General features: G+C 46.7%; 1 pseudogene; it reads right to left on the bottom strand.

The window, feature by feature from the left end:
• Positions 195-7,620, bottom strand: Tp53i3 (tumor protein p53 inducible protein 3; annotated as a pseudogene).

The following is an 8,922-nucleotide window of genomic DNA, read 5'->3' as shown; positions in this document are numbered from 1 at the left end:
ACGGACCTAGGGTCTGAGATTTAGCCCTTAGGCTTCGGAGGCGTTCGTGGCTGGCCAGCGCCTCCTTTACTCGGAAGGTCTATCCCGGGGCCAGGGTCTCGGGTCGCGCTTCACCTGACGGTCGAACTCCCTCACCCGGTTCCCGCGACTCTTGTCCACGCAGACAGAGCACACCGCCCTTCACATACACCTTTTTATTTCCTTAGACCAGCTTTACAGGAGCGGACTTGGGAAGAGAGCCCACTCCCAAGTTTGCTCTGAGGTCCTCCTTGGGGCAGCTCCAAGACGATTTTACCCACGTTCCTGTTAGCGTCCACATATTAGCCACATGAATATCAGTTGCTGGGTAGACTCTTCCAGAACCGGCAGCAGACGTTGGGGGCTGTCCGTAGAGAAGGGCAGAATCTGCTCGGTGAAAGTTTCCACCAGTGTTTGTTTGTACTAAGGAAAAGAATATCAACCTGAATTCCCCATCCTGCCAGTCTCAATGTTCTCTGAGTATCAGAAACAGCACACCCTTCCACTTACCGTCATGAAAGAGAGTGCTTCCAATGTGCAACCTAATTCTGTACCGGGATGGAAGACTGCAGTAAAGTACTGGTGTAACTGATAGATTTACATAGCTTAATACAAGAGGAATGATGAAGCCTTATCTTACCCATTAGGTGAGAAACTGACGGAATATATTTCCAAAGTTGGCTCTTTCTGTAATGCTACAGAAGATTTTAGGAACATAAATCTGTTGAAGGTTCAAACTTACTTACCTAATAGGCTTTCTTAATACACTGAGAAGAGGTCTACCCTGAAAACAAAGCCTTGGACCTATATTAAGACTTTATACTGTTAATCCTGATAGAAAGCTATATAAATAAATATAGGAATACATGGGAGGGTTGGGAGAATTAATTCTCTGTGTACAGTTACCCATCGATACACAAGGTGGCAGATTTCTTCATAGGCTCCCTAAAGTGAGCTATGACTGGGTATGTACAAAGGCAGTTTTTTTGGGTGTCACTCATACTTTCTTTCACTCAGCACTCACCTTATCCCTAGATCGCAGCAAACTAGTGATGGGACTTCCTCGTTTCAAAATAGTTTTAAAAACAGGGCACATTAAAACTTATCAACAGCTTCTATTAAACCACAGAGAACGTGGCGACCCTCAAGAACCAGGCAGTTGACATTCTCCCAATAGGATCAACTCCAGCATCTTCCAAAGGAGAGAGATTGGTAGTAATGTTGGAAACAAAAATTGGTACTAGTTAAATCAAATTTAGGTCTGACAGTGTGTACCCGTAATCCCAGTACTTGGAGGTTGAGGCAGGAGGTTGAGGCTAGCCTGGGCTACCTAGTAAAACTTGCCTCAAAATAAATCAATACAAGTGCAGGTGGCAAGAGCAGTTTGACCTAAACACGCTGGCTGTAGAAATACTGTAGTTAGAGGAATTGTATGATAGCATGTGTTACCTCATGCATCTCTCACTATTCCTTACTTCATCACAGCAGGAGGGAACAACTACAGGAAGCCCGCCCCCCAAATAAACCCACTGGCATCCAGGCACGAGTGAGAGTAGAAAAGAGGAAGTCCTGCTCCAGGCTACAGAGCAGACTGATTTTGGTTTCTTTGAAAAGCACAAAAATTATGAGACTATGTTTTCATTTTAATCCTAGGTCTGGGATATGGGTTAGATTGTCCTCAGCAGCTATGATTTGCCTTGTGCTCCAGCAGGGGTGTGATTTTGTCAGTTCCAGGCAGTTTCTGAGATTGATGTTTGGAATTCTGGGTACTCTCCAAAGCTATATATAAATCCAAGGGCCCCTGAGAGGCAGGTGAGTTGTTGGTTGAAGAAGAAACAAGAGGAAGCTAGGTATCCTGACTGGGAGGATCAAGATTATCCCAAGGAACTCAATGGCCCTAACCAGCAGAAAGTAGTTTAAGGGTAGTGTTGCCCTCTTTCCTCTCTATCCCTGTTTCTCTCCCATCTTGTGTTAGTGGGTTGAAAAGGGTGGAGAAGGGTTGAAAAAAAAAAAACAACTCACAGAGTAGCATATGACACTACAGGTCTGCTGGGGTATCTACTGGGGTATCAGGATCACAGTTTGCTAGCTTTGTTCTTATCTCTCCTTTTCTACTCACAAGGGAAATAGAAAAAGATGAATGGGAAAGAAAAAGATTCAAGCTACGAGGTAGCTCAGTTAGTAGAGTGTCTGCCTACCGTGCATGAAGCCTTGGCTTTTGTGATGGTTTGTAGATGCTGGGCCCAGGGAGTGGCACTTTTAGGAGGTGTGGCCTTGTTGGAATAGGTAAGTCACTGTGGGTGTGGTCTTTACGACCCTCATCCTAGCTGCCTGGAAGTCAACTAGCAGTCTTCAGATGATGTTGAACTCTCAGCTCCTCCTTCACCATGCCTGCCTGGATGCTGCCATGTTCCTTTGATGATAACGGACTGAACCTCTGAACTTGTAAACCAGGCCCAGTTAAATGTTGCCCTTATAAGAGTTGCCTTGGTCATGGTGTCTGTTCACAGCAGTAAAACCCTAATTAAGACAGCTTTGATCCCCAGAATTACAGAATCCGGGCAAGGTGGTGTATATCTGTAACCCCAGCCCTCAGGAGATGAGAGGCGAGAGACCTAGAAGTTCAAGGTGACTCTCTGCTAATGAAGCCAGCATGGAGACAGGAAACCCTGTCTTCAAAAATATCCAGATTTGGTGTTAGAACGTACACGCGCACACCAGCAAACACACATACCTGCTTCCCAGATTCCCACTCCAGCCTGCCTTTGACCATCTCTAGATGAGTCTATGCTGCATCATCTTGGGGTGGCTGCTGAGCTGCAGGAGTGCCTTGCCTTCAGTGAATCTTAGAGTTCCTTCAGAAAAACCTCCCCTGTAACTGAGTCCAGCTGCAGCCACAAGCTTCCCTGCCTTTTGAAGTCTATGCTGCAAGCCAGCTTGAACCGGAGGAATAGTGCCAGCACTCCAAGCCAGCTGGATGACAGCTGTGCCCACTCCACTCGATCCTCTGTGGAGCAGCACAGAGCCTCGAGCCTGAACTTGGCCTATGATGGAAAACATAGAAACTGTGGAAACTTTCTCTTCTGTCCAACTATAGAAATAGCCTATGTACATCAGCTGGCCCTTGGACCAAATGCCAAAGCTTGCATTTCGAAGGGACACTGTGGAAACTTTGTCTTCTGTCCAACTATAGAAATAGCCTATGTACATCCATTTTGAAGGGACACATTGACAGTTCTTCATCTCTGCCTCTCTCTCTCTCTCTCTCTCTCTCTGTGTGTGTGTGTGTGTGTGTGTGTTTCCCTTATTGTCTCTGATCAAGTTGAAAACAGGCTTTAGTTAAAAAAATGTAGTCACATCCATTACCTCTATTCAAAATATGAAATAACACCCAAGAAATCCTTTTTTTCCTTTCCGTCATTGAGGATCAAAGTCGGGGGCCCCTGAGCATGCTGGGAAATGTTCTACCATGGAGACACACTCCTAGTCTTCCTCTTCTATTACTCTGGGCCCCAAAGAGAGGTCTGCATGATTTGAGGAGCAGCTTGCTCCTGGGTCTTGTGTTAAAATGTGCACAGACATCCTATCTGCTAGCCTTGGTTCTCAGCCCCCATAGCAAGCCACATAGCATGTTTGATGTCCTGAAATTGTTAGTGATACAACAGGGTAGGGTAGGTAGGGTAAGGTAACACACCATGGTTTCTGGGTATCCTAGAGAACTTCTGGGGTTCCGAGAGGTTGGCTCACCCGGGAATAAGGCCATGCTGAGTAAAGTGAGCATCAGGCTTTCTCACCTACAAGAAGTAACATCTGAAGGGTGGTGATCCAGACCTCTGCAATGGCTGCAGCTTGAGACATTCAGTTCTGGGATAGGCTCAAGGAGATCTTCAGGGACAATGAGGCTTCCACCAGGCAGCAGGGCCATGGCCAGATCTCCAGTCTTCCAGTGTCCCTAGCAGCCAGACCCCAACTCAGCCACATGTCCCAATGCCTCAAATTCCTAAAGGCTCCTGGCTCCTGGGGGTGAAACATACGGGCTCAGTTGCTGCAGAAAGAGGTACATTAAGTAGGGAGCATGATCCAAAACCCATGTGTCACCAGCCCTGGCCACTCTTCATAGCTCTTCCTCTTCTTGGAGAAAAATTTCAGGATGAAGTCCAATTTTGTGAGTTAAGAAAAAAGGGAAAGAGGGAGCTTAGTTTGTGTAAATAAAAGGCTACATACAGGTCACAGAATCAGTGATGTCATAACTGATAGATTCTCAGTTACTTTTTTTTTATCTTTATTAACTTGAGTATTTCTTATTTACATTTCGATTGTTATTCCCTTTCCCGGTTTCTGGGCCAACATCCCCCTAACCCCTCCCCCTCCCCTTCTATATGGCTGTTCCCCTCCCCATCCTTCCCCCATTACCGCCCTTCCCCCAACAATCACATTCACTGGGGGTTCAGTCTTAGTAGGACCAAGGGCTTCCCCTTCCACTGGTGCTCTTACTAGGCTATTCATTGCTACCTATGAGGTTGGAGCCCAGGGTCAGGCCATGTATAGTCTTTGGGTAGTGGCTTAGTCCTTGGAAGCTCTGGCTGGTTGGCATTGTTGTTCATATGGGGTCTCAAGCCCCTATAAGCTCTTCCAGTCCTTTCTCTGATTCCTTCAATGGGGGTCCCGTTCTCAGTTCAGTGGTTTGCTTCAGCTAGTTACTTAAGTCTTTTGTTGTACATAGAAAGGTACCAAGGTGGGGATGTGGCTTACAAAGATTGTGAAGTAAATTATTAGACTAGGAGCAAAGTTGGACTTTTAGCAATGACTGATATTTATTTATTTTTTTCTTTTTCTTTTTTTCGGAGCTGGGGACCGAACCCAGGGCCTTGCGTTTGCCAGGCAAGCGCTCTACCACTGAGCTAAATCCCCAACCCCATGACTGATATTTATTGAATGACAAACTCTGTTCTTACCCTGGGCCTCAAAGGCTTTAGACCATAATGACTTAACCAGAGTTCTGTTTGCATTAGAACCATTTCAAACTACAGAGGCCCGGCCCTGACATGCTAATTTTTAAAAAGTTCCCTGGCTGATTCCGATGCACGTTTCTTTCTCTCTGTGTGTGCATGCCCATCTGTGTGCACATGCATGTGGAAGCCGAGGTCAATACCGAGTGTCGTCCTCTCTTCTCCACCTTATGGTTCGAGACAGAATCTCTCACTGAACCTAGAGTTACTCGCTCAGCTAGACTGGGCTGCCAGCAAGTCCCCAGGGATTCTCCCGTCTCTGGGATGGCAGGCACACTTCTGATTTTTTTTTTTTTTCTTTTCTTTTTTTTCCGGAGCTGGGGACCGAACCCAGGGCCTTGCACTTCCTAGGCAAGCGCTCTACCACTGAGCTAAATCCCCAACCCCGACACTTCTGATTCTTAATTGTTGTGCTTACAGTCCAAAGGCAGGACTTTATGCTTGCTGCTCAAGCCGCTCGAGAACAGAGTCATTTTCCCAACCCCTGATGTACATTTCTAATTGATCCCGACCAACTGAGCTGTGGGAAGCACTGTCCTAGTTTATGCAGCCCTGGAGATCAAACCCAGAGCTATGCATGCTAGGCAGGCATGCTGCCAGCGGAACTATGCCTTACTCTTCCTTGCTTGTATAAATCTGCTTCGCTTTGTTTCCCTTTGCGGTACTGGGGGCCTTGAAGATACTAGACAGATAGATAGTCTGCCATGGAGTCAAGCCCCTGGCCCTACATCATTTAATTTTTGCAGTCGTTGGTTTAGCCCCACAACCTCCACCACAAGGTCTTTCTCTATAGCCCATGCTGGCCTCATACTTGAAGCAATCCTCCTGCCTCATCCTCTACAGTGCTGGGATCATTCGTTCTTAAACTTGCAGGCTGCCTCGGTGGTGCACATTTATAACGTTTAGAATGTCTGGAGACTCAGTTGGGATGGTCTCAAGTTTCAGACTGTCCTGGGCTACAGGCTTTATCTTAAAATTAAAACAATAACTGAATAAAAGTTGCCCGCTAGCATTCCATCTTACGACTGGATTGTAACTTTCGCTCCGAGCCAGCAAGTTTATTTATTTTTACCTACCGGAGTATGGGCGAGAGGTTATTTACATCATGACTTATTAATCAGTCCACATTGAGGCACACAGTTGGCTTCCTTGGCTGTTCCTATGCTACCTGGAAGCCAGGCTGTTTTCAAGAGTCTGTTAAAAAGAGGTCATAGGAAATGTTAATTTAGGGGCTGGGGATTTAGCTCAGTGGTAGAGCGCTTACCTAGGAAGCGCAAGGCCCTGGGTTCGGTCCCAGGCTCCGGGGGGGAGGGGGGGGGAGAAAAAACAGGTCATAGGCTAACTAGGCTTTGGATGGGTTAAAATCAAGGACGGTTAAGAGAAAAATCCTGACCAAAGTTTAATTAGCAAGCACTTTGTTCCAGTTTGGAGCAGGCACAGCAGTTCTGATAAGTCATTTATGAAACTGGGGGTGGGAACCTAAAGGGACTGTGATTGACTTTGTTCTATGTCTTCCTCAGTGACTCTGTAACATATAAATAAGGATTGTCTGAGGAGTTAATTAGGGCCAGATGTAACCCCCCTCCCCACACACCCTCCCTGTTTCAACAAATGGTCCATCCTTCCCCCTTGCCAGGATGCCGGAGGAGATAATGTGTAAACACATAGTGGGCTCCGCTTTGCAGATACCCTTGGTTTTCGTTGTTTTGTTGTGGGGAATTACCCAGGGACTGGAGCTTGCTTGGCCAAGGCTCTACAAGGGAGCTACACCCTCACCACAACCCCCTCATTTTACATAAACAACGTGGCTACTTGTCTTTGGGTCTCAGAATACCCCGAACACCAATATCTTCTGTGTCTGCTCAGCCCACTGAAAACAAAGGTTGATCTCTGGAGTCTGTTCTTGATTGACCTTGGAATCCCTGGGTACTGGAGTGTGTCAGCCCTGTTTAAAAGACTGACTGTCACCTTCAGGAGGACTTCACCATCTCCTGACTGATATTTATTGAATGACAGCTCTGTTCTTACCTTGGGCCTCAAAGGCTTTAGACCATAGCGACTTTACTGGAGTTTTGCATCAGAACCATTGCAAACTAGAACCATTTCAGGTAGGAAGAGATATTCTGCTCCACCTGGCTGGTCAAAGTGCATTGCCCAGCATGCTGTCTGAGGAAACTGGGAGGCAGACAGAAACCCTAGGCTCTGAGGGGAAGGGAGGATACCCTTGTTCAATGTCCACTGCAAGTGTCTGCTGGCTAAGATTCTCAACCCTGTCTCACAGGACCTTGCCGTCTCTAGATCGGCTCTTAGGTCCTGGAAGACACGATTTCAATGGTTGTCCAGGGTGGGAAACACATTACTTGTTTCTGGATTGGAATTCCTAGTCCTGTTGACAAGCCCCTTCAGGCCCTGGGAATGACTTAACCAAGCTGGTTCAGCAGATATTGCCCAACTTGGCTCCTTTGGATGCTGTGGCTGCAGCCCAGAGTCAAGGGCTTGCCCTCAGCTGTCGCTGCCTCAGCCTGAACTCTGAAAAATCGGTGATGGTTTTCTGAGGTAAAGAGAAGTTTCCTTGATGAGGGGTGAGGACCATACTTATCTGTTGGTACGAGGACAAAGATTTAGGGTGTAGTTAGGGATTATGCTGATTTAGTTAAATTAAATTAAATTAAATTAAAACAACAACTACTGGATAAAAGTTGCCCGCTAGCATTCCATCTTATGATTGGATTGTAACTTTCGATCCGAGCCAGTGAGTTTATTTGATTTACCTACTGGAGTATGGGTGAGAGGTTATTTACATCAAAACTGCTTACATGAGTGTCTGCATGGACACTGAGGGACCCCGAGTTGGTTCTGATTGGTAAATAAAGATGGCAGCAGCCAATGGCTGGGAGAGGCAGAGGCGGGACTTATAGGATTCCGGGGCTTGGGACAGATAGGCAAGAAAAAAAGGGAGGGATGACCATGACTCAGAGGCAGAGGGATCAGATTTAGGAGCTACAGAAGAAAAGTCATTTAAAACGTAGGTGGAAGGGGAAAGTGACCCTATGGGGTGAGCTGCCCAGAAGGTAACAGGGCAGCAAAGAAAACATATGGAAGGTGTTAAACCAGGAGCACTGGAGGGAAATCTATGCTAGTCATGGGGAGGATTAGAAGTGCCCAACCGTTGAGCTAGCCAAGGCATATCAGAATTAACTGGTGTTTGTGTGTGTGTGTGTGTGTGTGTGTGTGTGTGTGTGTGTGTGTGTGTGTGTGTGTATGTATGTGTGATTCGTGAACCCAGAGAGCCCTATGGGAGGGTGCAGTGCGCGCCCTCCACACCGGGAGCTCAGAGTGGGTCAACTACATTACCACTACAGATACGTCCACTGTATGAGCCCCAGGAAAGACTTCCCACAGGTGCTGGACTGGCAAACCTGAGCTACAACACCCACATGTGCGAGCATATTGGAATCTATATTTGACGTACGGGGGGCTGCGGATCTGGTAGAGGGTCAGGGCATAGGCATGGTTATCTCATCGATCCTATTGAACACTTCAACAGAAGGAGAAAAGGAGCGAAATGGAGAGAAGCTGGCCAAAGTGGCTGGTCTTGAAACAGAAGAGAACGCCATGAAGTGGTGTCATTTTTAAAAACAAAATCCCAATCATTAGATGTTACCAAATGAAAACCAAGGAGCCGGGGTTGGGGATTTAGCTCAGTGGTAGAGTGCTTGCCTATCGAGTGCAAGGCCCTGGGTTCAGTCCCCAGCTCCGAAAAAAAAAAAAAAAACCAAGGAGCCAGATGCTAAGGTGGAAACTTAGTTCAGATAGGCGGAGGAATCAATCACTTAGCTGATGTTTCTCCTCAACCAATGTGCCAGAAGGAAAAACCCCTTTCTCCTTCATACTG

This window comes from Rattus norvegicus, chromosome 6 (assembly GCF_036323735.1).
Source record: "Rattus norvegicus strain BN/NHsdMcwi chromosome 6, GRCr8, whole genome shotgun sequence".
Taxonomy (NCBI): Eukaryota; Metazoa; Chordata; class Mammalia; order Rodentia; family Muridae; genus Rattus; species Rattus norvegicus.
This window is presented reverse-complemented; position numbering and strand designations above follow the sequence as displayed.